Source organism: Lichenostomus cassidix, chromosome 1 (assembly GCF_008360975.1).
Source record: "Lichenostomus cassidix isolate B80296 chromosome 1, HeHo_3.0, whole genome shotgun sequence".
NCBI classification, from domain to species: domain Eukaryota; kingdom Metazoa; phylum Chordata; class Aves; order Passeriformes; family Meliphagidae; genus Lichenostomus; species Lichenostomus cassidix.
In genome coordinates, this window is record NC_139479.1 from 70245579 (window position 1) to 70264081 (window position 18503).

Here is an 18503-nt window from a genome sequence, read left to right on the forward strand (position 1 = left end):
TACATATTAGTTTCTGAGACACGTGATTTTTTAATATATGAACTCCATTAACCACTGTTTTCAGGAGGCTTAAATTTATTTCATCCTATAAAGAACGGAAACACCTTCCTCCCATTTGTCATAATATTCTAATTCTCACATTGGAAAATATTTCAGGGGATCATATCACTATCTATAGCTCACAACTGTGTTTCAGTTGGAATGCCAATATTATATATTAGGCTTCAGAATATGAAATGATTCTTTATGATGCACAGGAAATAATGATTCCTCAGTTAATAAGACATTCATGTTTAAAGATGTATCAGCAATAAAAACATTGCCTACTTGGTTTAAACAACTTCACTTTATACTGTAGTTCTTAAAGAAGCATTGTTCGAATTTAAAGGAATCTTACAAGGTTGCACATCTTTAAAACATCAGAATATTCACTAACTTTCACTTTTACAGCATGGGGATCACCAATATTTCAAACCATTCATTAGAGCTTACAATTACCCCTTTCAGCCAAAAGAATAAAAACTCAGCAGCTGAAGCTTATTAAGAACAACAGTGGCAATATCTGTCTCATTTACACTGAGAGAAAGTGAAAAAAACCCAACCCGATCATGGATGTCAGAAAGAAAATATGTATTGTAAATTCAAGCCCTTCCCATGAGCCAGGTACGTCCACAGGCATCTTACATTCAAAAACTGGTCCACTTTCCTACAATATAATGCTCCCAAATGAGAGTGCCTTCAGAAAGGTTTCACACAAAATCTCCTCTCAATTCTGAATTTCCTCCTATCAATAAAATCATCATACTCTGCTCAAAAAGGTTTCAAACATGATTAAATTACATCCTCGCCTCTGTTCAAGTTTCCTGCAGAGCCATCCTGTGTCTGTAACACGCTTGTGGTTCTCAATTATAACCCTCATCTTTACTTTTGTTCCTGTAGCTTCCGGGCTAGACAGAGAATGCAATATAAGTTTACAGTGAACAGAAGTCTATGCATTATCTCTTGGTATATATGCAGTAGTCATCTTATTTCTGTACTTCCACTGAAAAGATTAATTTGTTGTTTATTCATATTCAAAAATTAGACCAAATCATTGGCAATTCATAATTTAACTTTGCTACAGACATTTTGGTACAATATTCTAATAAATTTTTTCTGCTATCAGTCTTAGGTGCTCATGGACTGTGTATATAAACCTTTTAATTGCTGAAAATAGTATCATGATTTATTACTGAAGAATCACAGATTCTGAAATTACTTGGCTTAATATTAGCGCAAAACATTGTAGATTTCCAAGATGTTATTTAATTTCCACCACATCAACTACGTTTGTTTAAAAATATCAGAATATATACTTCAGTTCTGTGTATCACTCAAGCCCATTGCACTGATTACAGAACTCTGTTTATATATGAGTTGATACTAGTTTATTTTCTGTTTTCTACCTAATTATTATATAATAAACCATATTACTGACACAGAAGTGATCCCTTGTCTGAAATCACTGCTACTGTGCCCATGTGTAGTACAACTATGTCCTGGTTCTGGCCAGGAAAGGTTAGTATTTGCAGTAGCCAGGAGGGGCATGGCTAGTTCACAGGTCAGGGTGCTGCTGGCTTCCCTGTGGTGAGCACTCATGAGTGAATTGTTCCTCCCTATTATATGCCCCCTTCAGAAGGCAGACTGCTTTGCCTGTTCCTTGTGCTGTTCCCAACATATTCAAGATAAATTTTGCAGCAGAAAGACCATTCGCCAAAGAGTTAATTAATTCTCACATCTTCAAGTTCTTTTGCAGCCTCATTAGAGTGGTCTCTGAGGATGGAATTCATCTCACAATGTTAGATATGAACAATTTAGCCCTGAATATCTGAGCCAGTCAACCTGGACTCCCTTTATGGTTAATAGAGATAGGTCTCCCTGCTGGGAATTATTTATCTGACTTATGTTAGATGTGAATTTTAGACATCCAATGAACTGCGCCTTAGATACGTTTAACTTCTCTCCAACGAAAGAGAGGCTCAGATGACTTTCTCATATGCTTATACCTACATGTTTTAGACATTCCAACCAGAATGATTTCCCAAAGCATGTAATTTAACAAAAAGATAGGATTTTTTGGATTCCTGTTCTCCTCTGTTCCATTTTTACCCTTTTGTAAGATGTTTTTTGTAGTTGAGGGTTTTATACATGATGTATTATGTACTGCTGTTTAATGAGGTGAGGTCAAAATCCATTATGCATTCCAGCAAAAAGCCTATGAGTTTTGTGATTGTTTTCAGCCCTCCAGAAATTCCACAGGGGACATCTCCCAGCACAGCATTCTTCCCTGCACGAATTATATTTTTCCTGACAGAAAACAGTTCTGTTGTTCCTGAGCATTATTAATACTGCCAAAAATTGCTTTGGTCATAGTAAATGGGCAATGCTGGCCTAGACTATTGTATGCTTTGAGAAGGATTAAGTTTTTCTCCCTAATATAATCTTGCTTGATTTTAAAGAGAATTAGTGTACTTGTACCAAGAAATTACTGCGGAAATCCTTTCAGATCTGATACTGTTGGACTGTTTATTTCAGGAGAATCAACCATCCATATTACTGACTTACATGTGCACAAGCTGAAATCACACAGGAAAATAATCTCACATCTGTCTGTAGAAGTCAGAGAGAAATCTGTTTATTGGTTTGGGGTGTTTTAGAAATCTGGGCTGAAAGGAAAGCCTTAGATAGGCAGACCTCATAGCTATCTTGTGAAATCTGCCAAGATTCAAGATAGACTCTCAGAAGAAAAACAACAGCTATTTAGTACTATGATGAAAAATGTGATTTGTAAATGGAATAACCATGAAACTGCAGAAGCATACTAAACAAGCACCAAGATGGAAGTGGTGACAGAGACACTTGGATGTACACAAGTTCGTTGGAGAAGCAAGAAATCTGCAGAATGCACAATGACTTTGGCAACTGTTATCTTTATATTATTTTACAAGGATGCAGCACACAGTGACTGACAGTAAGAAGTACTGGCAACCCACAGTGCAGACAAAATGGCAATTGTCTTTCAGAATGAAAAAAAAATAGTTTCTTACATCTTTCAAACAGGTGATGAAACCATGTCCTATTTGCATCAGGTCAGCAGTACCACAATAAACCAACTACTACAAATAAACTAATTAATTGGAAGTAGAATTTCTTGGTGTTCCTATTTAAGGGCCAACACAATCAGCACATTCCTTATGGATTTTTGTAGATTTAGCCTTAGTTCATGGGATTGAGCTCTATCATGATAGTTTGCAATTTAGAAGTATTTTCTAATTGTCATCATCTATTTTACTGGGATCTATTTAAATCTAATTAATTCATGCCTCTTTGCTGATTTAAACCAGATACTGAATGCTAATTAGGTGCCAAAAGATTTTTCACAGATTTTAAATGATAGATCAAACTTGTGAAGAATTAGTAACACTGCAGATTTTTGATCTCTTGAGACTTCTCATGTCTTCAGGCATTGTATATGTTGCATGTAAGGCATGAAATTCATTCCTATAATAATACATATGACCTGCCCATGAAAGAGCTGTATATTCTTCACTTTGTGCTGCCCTCTAAAAATATATAGCCATGATAGAACATTTCCCTAGCTCTAGTCCAACTTTTCCAAGCAAGACTTAGAAACTGGTCTCTGTCATTTGAGTGATTCAGAGATCCAGGAGGATTTTATATTAATATTGATTAATGAAAGACATTGAAAAGCTGTCTGTCATTAATATTACTGTTGGACTGAGGTTAGTTCAAGCATCAAGTACAAAAAGCTATTCTGACAGCTCTGAAATATTCATTTAAGACTGCTGTGTTTTTAAAATGGAATTTGTAAACTTATCCATTAGACTGCTTAGGAAAGCAAGCCTGAGTAAAAGCTTGTTAATCTTATTATTTTCAGGAATGACTTATCTGTAGAAAATACTGAAAACAGAATACTATTTCCATTAAAATAAGCAATTTCAGTGTATTTCAACTGTAAAAATATGTTTCTACTGTTTTTGTTCATAAATGGTCGTTATTTTCATAAATATAAAATTCTCCTTAATACACAGTTCAGAACTGTATTACTCAAGTTCTTTGTCATGTTGTCATAAAGCTGTTGATAATAACACACAATTAGAAAACATAATTTAAATATAGAACTACTTAGTTGCTTAATACTAATAACCAGCCGTAATTCCATTAATAATTATGCAGTTATTAGCATCCTATATTTTCATCAAAGAGACAAGAATATTAGCACTCAAAAGAACCTTTTCAAATCAAAGTTAAGAAGAGCTAGTGAGGTTTCATGATGAAATTTGCACCTCTAGTGGTCATGGCATACATGAACAGTCACCAGTGTGTCTACTCTTCCCTCTTGTGGCCATTCTAGCCAGGAAATTGAGGGTGAATTTTTTGCAGCAGCTGGGGGGATGCATGGTTGAGGTGTGTCCAGGACCCTGATGTTTTTCTATACCTTACCAGGTCATTGCCAGGGGGAGGAGAGAAGGGACTCTGCCTTCTAAGGAAAAGGCCAATGGAAGAAAACATGACTGGGAAGAGCTGCTTGAATTTTTTATTGTTGCAGGCTTTCCGTGTAAATAATTTCCTTGTGCTATACCATCTCTTATTAATATTGTTGCTGTTACTGTTCATTTTCTTATCTCATTACTGCTTCCAGCAAGCTGTTCTTATCTCAACCCATGAACCTTGCCTTTTGTCCTTCCAATCGGAGGGGAGGGGGAGCAAGTGGAGGCATGGTTTTAGAAGGAGTACTAAATTGGAGAACACCATTCCTAAACCATGACACCTCTTCACATGAAGTATATTCATTCACATGAATATATATTCATTCACAAGAAAATTCACAGTACGGGTGGGGATGAAAGAGGTGATAGTGCCAAACAAAAACAGTACAGGGAAAAGACCATTTTAACCTCTTAAATTCTTGTGCCATTGTATACAAACTGTAAACTGAAACTGAACAACCTGCCAGCTGAGGCAAGTGAGAGCTACTCTTATGATCTGCATACAGTATCATCATGGAATATTACATTCATTAGTTTTTTTAATATATGTTGCATTGGGCTAGATGGATATTATATAACGTATGAACACCAGAAGTACACCAAAACTTCACACTTTGTGAAAACAGAAGCAGTCCAATGATAACTAACAGGAGAGAGGTACAGTTGGAGCATTTTCCTGAAAGACAACAGTTGAGGCAATCGTGTTGTTCAGATAAAAAGATGGGAAACCTTTGGAATCCATGCGGAAGAGCTTTCAAGACAAAAACAGAAAGGTAGGTAAAAGCCAAACTCTCATGACTAGATGACAATTTTATAATTACTTTCAACCTCTCCATCACATTGCACTTAATCTTGCCCAACCTTGCTTCGTTGAAATGTTTGTGTTATATAGAATATTACAGTTTGAATTGTAAGGTAGTGTCATCAGCTGAAAAGAGCTGGATCCCTGCAGTGTAATTTTTGGAAACCAGCAAAGAAATTCATATGGCCTAGTTAACTGTTTGCATACCCTGCAGTGCACATTTGCATAATAACTCTGACATGGTCACAATTAACAGCTTTACACACTTTAAGTAGAGCTCAAAGGCAGTCATTGACAGCACAGGATTATAGAAATATTAATAATACAATCATTAATACTATATATATGTCATATTGCTATTATATAATATTAATATAATACGCTATATAAAATATTATTTGTCTAATATCTGTTTATGCTTGAATCTCATTTACAATAAAATTATTTTTAAACTTTGTTTTCTGTCTTTCAATTTTATTTATTTTCCTCCTCTAAAAAATTCCCGAAACATTAACCATATTTTAAAAAAAATTCGTGTTACTCCTACCAGAATTAAAAGGCCAAGCAAAAATATTACACTTTTTTGTAAATTATTTTATATTTTTGTAAATTATTTTATATTTTTGTATGCTTTATAAGCATTTGAAGAAGTAACTAATTTGTGGTATCAGAAATCCCATTACTTTTATGTAAAATGCCTGTGTTTTAATTTTAAAAAAAAGTCTCTCTCTGAAATTCAGTTACCATTACAGCTAAGTGACCTTGAGTACTGTAATGTGAAAGGAAAATGAAAATCTTGCAATTATTACTTTTCTGAGGTTTTCAACACATATGTTACTCTGTCTTGGTAGACAAACAAAAACTTTGATGAACACAACTTAGAATAACTTATGTAGAAATGACTGAATGATGATGTAGGTGAGGCTTCTGTTTAAACCCCATGGAGCTCTCATTACTATTACAAATATTAGAAATAATCCTTTAAGAAGAGAGAAAAGAGCAGTCTGTACAGCCATTGTTTTCACTTAACAAGGAAAGACTGAGACCCATTAATGGTGTCAAGATCATTTAAGTGTTTCCTTATTTACTGTTCTTTGTATAATGAACTTTCATAATGAACTTTATATACTGTTCTTTGTATAATGAAGTTTCAGTGTGCAAAATACTGTCTTGTTCTGTTGAATGTCATTCAGTGTTTTTCAACAGGGTTTATTACTACAAAGACATTTTAAAACGTTAAACCTGCAACAGGTAACTAATCTCTTCTTACCAGTACAGTTTTTACTCTCCAACCCCTTTGAGAAGAAGATATCTCATGGGCCTTGAGTAACAATAGAAGTGTGATAGTGAAAAATTTGCTTTAATGAACCTAATTGTGAAATAAATTTTGCCCTCTAAAGTCCAATACGTTTTTCTGCCATAGTAGTTTCTCTTCAACATGATTTATTTTTTCCTTGAAGGACTGCAAGTACACCAGACTCATAATGTACTGCAGTGAATATCAGAACAGAAATTGTTTTAGTCTTCTGTAGATTGTGAGGTTGCTCTTTCTGAAGCAGAAGCCAGAGTAGGTTCATTCCTCTAGATCCCTCTTTTTCTTCAATTATGCATTTATGAAAGTGTTTATAATTAAGCTAGGTATGAACTAAATGACTCAAATTATGAGTCATTTAAATTCTTAGTTAAGACTTTCAACTACTATAAACAGAAAAAGCAGAGAGACTTGCTTAATCTGCCTTTTTTTAACTTCCACAGTGTGACAGAAGTCAAGAGTTTATTACAGAATGATGGTATGCCTATGTCACTGCATCCAACTGATAATGAGGTGATAAGAAGTAGTCTCATTCATCATACAAAAATTTTCCCAGAACAGAATCACAGAATCACAAAACATAAAAACTGCAAGGGACCTCAGGAGATCATCTACTCCCTGTTCAAAGCAGGGTTAACTTTGATATCAGACTTGGTTACTTCTTGGAATTAAAGGTGCAATCATTCTTTATTAGAAAGGAATTTTCTACAATAGAGTTTTTGAATAGTCCTGCTAAATAATTGTCTAGAGTCTCTGTGGCAGGCTTATATGCAATTTGAAAAAATATTTATGTTTTTTTTTCAAGTTCTTAGATACTACCTGGACTCCTCCATTGCATTGTTACATTTAGCCTACTGGAGCTTTGATCCTTTTTACCCCATTTGACGCAACCAATATGTTTTTATCAATACCTTCTTGGTTCTAACTTGTCTTGTCGTGCTTTATAGCTCTACTAGTTTAGAGATGACTTTTAAATATGTATTTAATCTAAGCATCTGCTAGGATATTTTGAAACAGTCATGTTTTCTTTTTACAGACTATTTTCTTTTTAATTAGTGCCCTTTTTAAAGTTAAAAAGAATGTCTAAGATTCTTTCACTCATTATTCCATCAAAGATACTTTAATATCAACATGACCAATGCTACAACACACTCCTTGAGAGCAACATGAAATAGACCTCATGCACTGCTCAGAATTAAATCCGAAAAATTACCTCACTTCCTGAAAAAGTGCTCCAAAACCCAGTCATTTCTGTGATAGAAATATACGGTTTTAATGCTGGACCTATTTAAGCTACAAAGGTAAAATTAAAAATAGGTTTTCCTCTGATAATGTTTCTGATCTGCTACAGAAAGTCAAAGCTGTTGCAATCACCTTGGTCAGGAAAATGGCAATATTGTGTTTAATATTATCAATTAAATTTATGCTGTTAATAAGATTATTATTCTTATGTTTAGATTGCACATTTTAGTCCATGAGCATGTTGATATAATTGCTGAATTGGTCATACTGCTTTATCCATCTGTCTTTACAGTAAATTCTGTCAACACATGGCATTACTTGCATGTCCTATTCTGGTTTTCCTATATGTTTTTAACTTGGTGTTACCCACTGACTATTTTGCTTTGTTATGTTTTCCTGCCTTGCAAGACTCCTTGGTATAACTTCCATTTCCTCTTAAATGGAGGAGGAGGAAACCAGGGATCTATGTAAGTTCACTTCCCAGCTACAGAATACATTGGTAGTACCTCCCAATCAGGAACTCCCTACCTGTGCAGCTTCCACTGATTTATCCTCTTTTGCAAGTTGTCTGCTACTCTATGATTCCTTTTAATAGTATGTTAGAGAAATACAGTTTCTAGCTCACCCACCTGAAAGAAAATCAAGGTAGATGTCCTCAGTGGACCAAATTTTAGAAAAATGAAATTAAGAAGTCTTATCTTAAAATATTTGCTCAGGATAGGAGAAACCCAAAGGACACAGGTGGAGATCACTGAGACAACAGGAGTCAAATTCAGAATAATAGTCAAGCCCAGATGCTAAAAAGCTCCTTATCTCACCACCTAGCAATAGCTCAACACAAAATGTGAATTCCGGGGAACTCCCAGACTTCAAGCTGCTCCCAGGTTTTACAGTGTAGGGTAGTTACACACCATGGGTTCAGAAGTCACACAAATGCTGATTTTTGTGAGCACATAAAGACTGACAATTCCAGTGTCACAATTTTCAGCCTTCACTTCCCAACTTGGCACATGTTCTCCCCTCCCTCACTGATAATGATGAACAAGTCCAGAAGGAAAGAATTAAGATTTCTGCTGCAGAAGAAGGGAAGATGGTTGAGAGGATGTTGCAACCTTAGCAACACTAAGAATGAATCTTCCAAACACTAGAACGAATCAAATGGGGATGATTATCTGTTGCTTTTAAATTGCTTTTTCTCATATATGAGCAAAATAAGAATGACAAGAAAGAGAATGAAATATGAATGCAGAAAATGCTACTCTTAAAAAAATCTTTTTTGGTAGTGCTAATAAGCCTGTCTTCAGTAATTAAAACCTCAAATATATTCCTGGAAGATAAATAATACATCATACACTCTCCAAAAAATCCCACAATAATTAATACTTTTCTTAATCAATAAATAATGCATTTTGACATGGAAGTAACAAAATAAAAATAAAGAACTAAAGGTACAGGAAAAGTAAGTGAGTAACACTATAGTTAAATCTAACCCTAATGTTAAGAGGAAATTTAACTGCCTGTGTTTGTATGGACAAGTCTTTAAACAGCTAGCAAAAGTTCTGCAGCACCTGTGTTGAGACTGTTGGAAGAAAGGAAAATATTAATGTGCAAGGAATGCTGAGAGCCACTTTGTTCTTATGGAAAGGGTAGGAGAATTGTCCTTCTTTGTCTCCTTATAGTTTAATAAAAATCCTTTACTTGTGAATAATAGGAACAGTGTGCATTTAGTCTCCTGTTTAAAGGACTTTCTCACTAAGAAGGACAAAATAAAATTAAACACACAGGGATGTCTTGAGATTTTTATAAGTTTTTCAACTCTAATTTAAAAGATAGCTTGAAAATAATTATAAAATTACTTAATACTACATCCTCTCTTATTCTGATCATTCAATGCTTCCAGTTATGAAAAGGCTTTTCTTCAAATGAAAGTGGAAGCTTGGGGTTGTCATTCCTTGCAAGCAATAAAGGTTTACAAAGCAATCCATGTATTATCTGACATTTCAAGGAGAGAAATTAAGAGAAGGTGGCTGTCAAATTTACAGAACTTCTGCTCTAATCTATCAGAGGTAGTTTTTGTTCAGTAGCATTTTAGTTCTTTCATTCAGTGACAGCTAAATGATTTCCTTATTCAGAAGAGACATGCACATTATACTATATGCAGATAAAGCCTTTCCATTCAGTCCTTGTTGTAGTTATTTACTGCAAAAGTCTGACATTGAATTCTTAAGGTCATTAGCAAGTAACTTGATGACCAAAATTCTGAATAAAACATTAAATTATAGAATTTTGTACAATTTCAGATATGCAAAATCCAACGACTGTTTTAGATACCAAAGAAGGATGTGATAGCTACAGACTGCAGTATAGAAATTGTGTAATCTTATGTGATCTATCCCAGACATCCAATTTTATATTATTACTAAAAAAAAATTAATTAAATCAAGCAAGAAAAAATCAGTTGAAATCAGAAGTTAAACATCAAAATTAAAACCACATATTTAGTCAGATCAAGACTTAGCAACATCCTGCTGTGTATCTATCTACCCAAGTCAGTCAATAATACTTGAGGAAATTACCAAGATTATAAAATCTCTATGTGGTGAACAAGAATGCCATGTGTTACAAAATTTGAAATCTTCTTTTTAGAAAAATGTTTCCTCTTTTATACAAGGCAATAATTACTCATTTGAAATATAAAATGTTCTATCAACTTGTACAGAGGAAGTGAACTGTTTTCCATCACGTCGTAGCTCCATAGGGCTATATAACTAAAATTTGTATTTTTACCTTTGTGCCCTGGCATGTAGGGCACAAAAGATGTCACTCTAACTGAAAAAGATCTGGAATATGCTCTGATATTTGTAAATCCACTTTTCTTAATTCCCTGCTACAGCCTTTTCAATAACAACTCCAAATGGTAAATTATTTGAAATTTCTAGCAAAGATAAAACATATTGTGCTCTTTAGAAATATGTTTCCCTTTTGTATTAGAAATTTGAAGACTAGCAAATAATTTGATGTCAGACATTTAATGAAATTCAAATTTTTTATTCTTGATACCATATTTTTACACCACAAGCTGTTGTGCGTGCAAAAGCAATACATCCAGACCTGCTAGAATGTGCCAGAGAGAAAATGACGTGAGTCTGCTGTTCAATTTTCCAGGGTAGCTCTACAGAAGTATTCCTGTATTCTCAATTGTACATTAAACTCTCTACTATCCTCCAGAGAAAAACTCTTTAACTAAGATTTACAATACCATTGGTAAGTCCAGAAAATTACAACACTTGAGAGACAACTACAGAAAATATGTGTTTTTAAGATATTGCCTTTGTCCTTTAAGAAAAGCTGTTTTTCACTTTGCATTGCAATGGACTAGGAAGATGTCAGGAATACCTTTGGAAGTTCTAAGCTTATGGGAAATTATTCTGTTCAATGGCTGTAACTTAAAATATTCTTCTCTAATTGCTTGCAAACATCTGATAGTATCTGCTTACTCTACATTTTACTTATTCATTAGAGACTCTTCCTTTACAATCCCTTTATAAACATTTCTAAACACAACAAAGTCTACATTTTGGCTTAAACTGACATTATTGCTCTTCTGTTTATTCAAAATATCAAGACAGGGATAATCTGCCTGGGGGTATTCTCTGACAATGACAAAATTCTTCCTGTTTGTATATAAAAATTAATAGGAATTGCTTAATATTTGAAGATTTATGTGTGTTTCTCATCACTATGCTACTCTGTACTCTCACTATACTACTCTGTACTCAAGCTCTTGGAAGAATGGACAGTGGATATATTGTGGAAGTAAAGAAAGCTAGAATCATTCAGTTAGCAATACCTAAATATATCAGAAGATCTGGGGGCCGAAAATTAGGATGAAGCCATGTTTGGTGCTATCTTGATTCCTTTACCAGAAAGACACATGAAAAATTTTTTGCCTTCTGAACATGAGTGAATAACATCTGGTCCTGATGACAGAAATAGTCATTATCAATTTTTTGTTCCAAAATATCTTCTACTGATTTTCTTTTCTCATTTGGGATATTTCTTCAGGGCGATCCTCCAGAATAAAATGGCATATAGAGAAATTTCCCAGACCTCCTCAGTGGGAAACATTGATGTTAACTTCTTTAGTATTTTTTTTAATATCTCTGTTCAGGCTCATAGATCTGCAGAGTATATCAAGTACTCAAATGTATACTATTATATTCAAAACCAAACACAAGTCAATAAAAAAATCCCCTAACCCAAAGAGGAAATGAATGAATATTGTTGACTGCATGAACACACCTCAAAATACTCCTGTAAAGTATCAGGTTAGATACTCGCAGCATCAATCAGCAAAAGTATTATTCATAGTATTTGATAATTTTTAACAGCAATGGTAAATGATTGTTAGAAGTTGTCCAACTCAGCACCTCTTCTGCTGAGGAAGATATTCAAGTCTACCTTCTCTGGCCTTTTTGCTAAAATGCATGGAGAAAAAATAAAATCACTATCAAGACAGTGATTCAGGTATGTCTAGGTAAATACAAAGTCCTTCAGGAACTACACAAAGCAGAGTTTCTGTCTCTATGGTCTAAATACTAATTTAGCATCTACCAAAGCTGACTTGTGATACCTCAGAGGGTCCCAACACAGGAATTCTTAGATGTTCCAAACAGCCACAAGACATGAGGGACTGGTCCTCACTACCTCTGATCATGAAGCAGGTCAGACATGGTACTTGAACATATAGGATATCTTTAATGTACACAGCAATTATATTCTGAAGCAAATCCAGAATTTGTCTGGGGAGGTAAGTCTTTCATCTGGGAGCTGAGAAAGAGCAAACTCAAAGCCCAGTTTATGCTCACCACTTAAATCAGCAGCAAAGACACAACTAAAATTAGCAGCAAAGTACAGAGGGAATAAAGAGACCAGGGTACAGGGTGTGTGTATGTTTGCTGCTGCTTTCAGTTGTGTCTAAAAATCCTTTAAAACCAGCAAAGAAACAGTGAATTAATTAATTAATTTATTAACAAATTGTTAATTAATTAACAATTTGTACAGTAACTAGAAGTATTGGTGAGGTCTAGTTCTATGCAGATTTGTACGTTTCGTCAAGTATCCACATCAATGCAGGAATCCTGTTACTTTTGCTCTATCCATGTGCTTTATAAAAATTTCCTTAGCCAAATATAACACACATCAGTACTAGCTATCTTGAATTGTGTATTCTCACACAGTAGATATTATTCACATTTCAACAGAATGTACCAGGACAGAGTTTTCCTCTAACAAGGGCATTATCTCACGAGAAACTTTCATTAAACTTGAAAAAACTTCATTACCTTGAAAACCTCTATGCCTTTATTTTATCATACTCAATTTTGACTGCAAAGTCAAAAAAGATAGTAGAGGGGAGTGGGTAGGGCAGCAACTCTGAGGTGAACAAAAGCAAGTTGAATTCTGTCAGTTTAATCAAAACAAAAAAATAAAAGAAAATTCAACCAGAATGAAATATCAATAGCAACAATTTGTAGAATAATACTTTACATAGCTTTTACAAACAGATTTTATATTTTAAAATAAAAAAAAAAATCCTTCCAGAGTGAAGCATGTGATAAATAGAAGTACTTATTTAGCATACTACTTATTTGGAAAGAAGACCTAAGAACTCCCCTTAAGTCATCACATTAAAACTTTTATTATATTAGGTCAGCAGTAATACTCATAACCTGGGTGATTACACAGAATTCTGGCTACTTTAGAATGGTTTTTATGTCTCTGGGTTTCATGGACATTAAGAGAAGTCTATTTGAGTATCTGACAGACTGGATACATCCCATGCTCTTTGTATTACCATTTAAATTGTTATTCTCAATTAGGTTTTTTGCTCTATATTGTTACTGTACAACTTGGATGCTCTCAATTTATTTCAATTCCTCCTTTATCATCAATGCACAGTATGATAAGAAAAGAAAGAACCACGAAGTTTTACTCTCATACACACTGAAGATAAACTTTGCAGACAGGATTTGGTAGCTAGTCAGTTTGAGTTGCAGCGAAAATTAGGAAAATCTGTGTACAAAATTTCATTTCTTAAGTGCCATTAAATGCAAATAAGAATTTCAATTTTCCTTCACTAAGACAACACCAGAAATCTCAAAATACTTCTAAGCATAAATTTTTAAAAAAATTTGTTGTCATTTGCCATGCTTTTTCTGGTTATTTGTATAATTAAAAGTGCAACACAGAGATCAGAATTGCAAAGCTAACTCAGGGGAAGGAATGGGAAAATAATCTTAGTTGGGGCCATTAAAAACATCGAAAGACTTGAAATTCCTTATAAATGTGAAGAAAATTAAAGCCATCCCTCTGATGGAGGCCAATCATGAAAGAGTCCCTGTTGTCACAATCTTGTGTGTATGTTTACCAGACAGAGAATAACAACTTTAGATACGTTTTTTTTAAAAAATGCATAATTTTCTGTTTAAAAATAGTTGTTTTTTTTCTTTGATGTATTTCTATTTTCTATGTTTGTGATAGAAGAGCTTTCCTATCATACCTCAATGATTACCAGCAGCAAGGCCAAAATGTATCTTGTAGAAATAGTGTTCCTAAAGCAAGTCCTGCTTTGAGAGAGCTTTTAGCTAAAGCCCTTTAACATTATCCTCAATGTTTGCAGGAAAAATATTTCATGTTGTCAGAGCTGGGAAGAGGTACCCACCATGACAGCAAGAAGAAATAGCTCTATTTAAGCAGATAAGGACATTGGCTTAACTTTTCTCTCTTTTTCCTTGCTGTGCTGCTGCTTTTATGAAAGTGCTACTTCCAGGTAGAATGCTATTACCTCTTGAGAGGTATATTCCAGTTCATACAGTAGACTTCAGAACAATTACAAAATAACTCCCTTTTGTAGTGCTTTCCTCTGTTGGCTATGAACCTTGAAAAGCAGCTTATTTAGCCTTGACAAATTATTTCCCACAGTAAATGGAGTTATATGGCCATTCTGTGAAGCTTGTTTTGTAATTTTTGTTTGTTTGTTTGTTTGTTGGTGGGGTTTTTTTGCTGCTGAATTTTGGTTTTGGCTTTTTTTTTGAATAGTGAAATAAATATACACAAAAGAAAAAAGGAATAGAACTAGATGTAGAGGATAGAGATGAAAATTAATCCTCAAGTCTTCCCTCCCTAATTCAAGTGATTGATCACACATGTACTTTAAAAAATACGATAGAATAATTTGACCTTGCATCTGGAAAGTAACAACTGTACCTATGTTGACAAGTCACATGTAGCTAAATGAAAGATTCAAAATTCACTTTTCAGTAGAAAGGGAAGCAAAATGCTTTCCTATGTATACTGTGTCTCATACTTTAAACTTATGCCCTTTTCTGATGAATTTTAAATGTCAATGACTGCAAAATGATGTGCTCCTGGTGCTTTGCAGTCCTGGTTATAATAACTTTATTACTCATTTTTACTTAGACAGGGGAAAACCCAATTAATTTAAATGTGTACTCGACACATAAGGAGATCATTGAGACTAGTACTGCAGAAGCCTTTTTTGGTGATGTTGACTCCAACTGTTTAGGCAGCAACCATCTCTAAGTTTCTTTCTAAGCAACTGTGACAGAGCAGTAATGCAATGCAAGAAACACAGAAGATGAAGAACACGGAAAAATGTATAAATACTGGTTTTGATCAGTATACCACTTCTTGGATTAAAGCCTTTAAGAAAGACATAGCTGATCTTTCAGTTAGCTGTAAAAACCAATGAAGCATCAACAAACCCCAAAGTACCTGTTAAGTATCAAGCATTCCAAGATAAACTAAAAGGAAAACCTCTTACTTGACATAACATATATACTCCTTGTATTTCAAAGTAGAATTTTTCATATTAAGTATTTAATCCAAAATGGAAATCAGCAGATATTCCTAAAATCCTTAACTTTATTTGAAAGTTGATTCACTGATGCAAAGCAAATAGTAAAGCAAATTTGCTTTGCTGATGTAAAGCAAAAGTCCTCTGAAATGTAGGACTTTTCTTTTTTTGTGGCGTATTTCTTAAATTTAAAGATTCTTATTTGAGTAATTGGAAAACAATTCCTATTTGGATCAAATAATGAGCACATTACCTTCTCCAGAAAGTATGTGTGCAGTTTCTAAAGTTATTCTTTAGGCATACACATCAAAAGACATTCATAGAGCACAAGTATAACTTGTCTTTTTAAACTTCAATTAAATGTTGTTTGTTCCTCAGATTTAGACAGTAATTTCTGACCATCAATCAGTTTTTGTAGCCTGAGATATTATCAGAGAACCAAGAGCTGCAAATTAAGCTTTCCTAAACTCAAATTCTGGAACAATATGCAAGTTTCTAATGGCAAAATAAAGATAAATGACGCTATATTTTGATGTCTGCAGGTTCACCTGGTCCAGGTTTGAAGACAATTTGGACTGTTCTCTACCATCTGGGCAACTAAGCTCTGCCTAGAATAGATTTTGATTCCCTACTTGGCAGTGGAAGAACAATCTCACACACATTTCTGGAAGGCAATCACTTTTAAGAAAAGTTTTAGTTTAACATAAGGACAACAGAGAGATTTTTGTCAGCCTCTGGTGCACAAAAGAAGAGTGTCCTCAAAGCTTTAGAATCTATTATTTCAATTTAAAGAAAATGCTGGATAAATTCAGCTGAAATTTATAATCATCTAGCTCAAGGTTGAAATCTCTTTTGGTAGGGGAAAATTGTCTTATAAATATTTTTATTTCTTTTTAGCTGTGAATTAACAAAATACGAAATCAGACATGTAAAAAGTCTTCACCTTATAATTTAATTACAGTGAAATAAATACTGTGAGTGACAATTGGGAAGTGAGTAGACAATTGGGAATAAGAGAAAAAGGTTAAGTAGTGAGTACACTCAGGAAACAAACGAGATGTGTAAGTGGAGATTGTAAAATATGGGGAGAAAGAGGGAGTGACTAGGGATTCTGAAGAAAGTAAAAAAAAAAAATAGAAGAAGATACCAAAAGATAGAATATTTTAATAATTCAAAGGAATAGAGATAGAGATAATTTTTTCTTTCTGCTGCCTTTGTTTTCCTTATTTTGTCTCCTAGCCATTTATATGCTTCACTTACTAAACAATCCTAAATCTAAGCTTATTTCGACATAATCTTTTGAATGCTAGCTTTGAATTTTTTCTTGAGTTAAAACCATTTGTTACTAGGCACCTTAGGATTTCTGATACAGAAGGACAGCCAAATTATTGTTCTTAATTTAAGTAGTATTTTAGATGTTTTCAATCTGGCTAAAGGGATACAGGTTTTTCTTCCATAAATGTGACTAAAATCAATTAAAACAAATCACCAAGTGTGAATCACAATACTGCCAGTTCTATAGATCTTTAACTGAAAACAAAATTAATAAAATAAGAATATATATTTAAAAAGCAAGTACTCTCACAGATTGTGGAAGTTGTTACTAACAGAATTTCAACAAAATATCCAATTCAGAAAGAATGGAGGATACTCAGATAAATACAGTGGTTTTATCAAATATAGCTTAGAAATGTTTTTTTTCTCTGTTATGACAATACTTTATTAGTCTTATACAACTTTGTCAACATAAGAACTGTGTTTCTGTTTCGGGAAGCATTATCGTCACACATACATTGAACATAATTATTAAATAACTCATGAAATCATACAAAATTAAATAAACTATTTTGTAATGCAGTTCTCTGTTTAAGCGAGATAACAGTTTTTAGAAGATGTCCTCAGTACCTTCATTAAATGGAAAATACCTACCATAACAGAACAAAACTGAAAGTAGGATGTCACAGGGAAGAAAATTGTTGAGGCTAAAAGAAAAATCTTTTCTTATACTAAACAGTAGGGCTGAAAATTAGGCAAGTTTTTTGGTGTAAAGGCCCTTCATCAGGTCTGCTTGTGCATTTGAGACTAGAAAAATAGCCTGAAAGTAGCATGGGCAGCACAGGACTACCATGCCTTATCTTGGTCTTGCTGCCCATCCTACAAAAAGTTTGGCTCCACCTCCATAAAACTCTATGCCGCAAATAGCTACCCATAAGACATAAGACTTGGCTCTGGGAGCACTTCAGCCCTCAAATACAATTGTCTTTTTATATCACCAGAATAGATGCTAGCATTCTTGGTGGGTACTAGGAAGGCACAGTGTGTATCAGGACACTCACAGGACCGTGCAGGAGCCAAACCTGATGGTGTCCTCTCTGCCTCAGCCATGCTGGCTTTTGGGATTGCTCACCATGCTCACTTTCTTGTTCAGCACTCAGGCCAAACTCAAATCAACCTCTTCTTCCTTCACATACTGAAATCTGTCTTATCATTTTATTATCCCTGCTGTGAAAATTTTCACTCAGGCAATCAATAACTACAACCTTTTCTGCCAGTCGCACAAACATCCTCCTGTGGCTTTTCAGCTCACAGGGAATGTTGATATTAAAGTGATACTCACTGTTGGTTTTTTAGCTTTAACTTCTGAATCCATCTATTTTCTCTTCAAATTCAAGTCAAATATTACAGGTAATTCAGTCTGATTTACAGGAACTTTATGTG

At 34.2% G+C, this 18503-nt stretch overlaps 1 protein-coding gene across 4 annotated transcripts in view; it reads right to left on the reverse strand.

Moving 5' to 3' along the window:
* SGCG (sarcoglycan gamma) overlaps positions 1-18503 on the reverse strand; it is a 106257-nt gene that overhangs the window by 54029 nt on the left and 33725 nt on the right. The window lies entirely within an intron of this gene.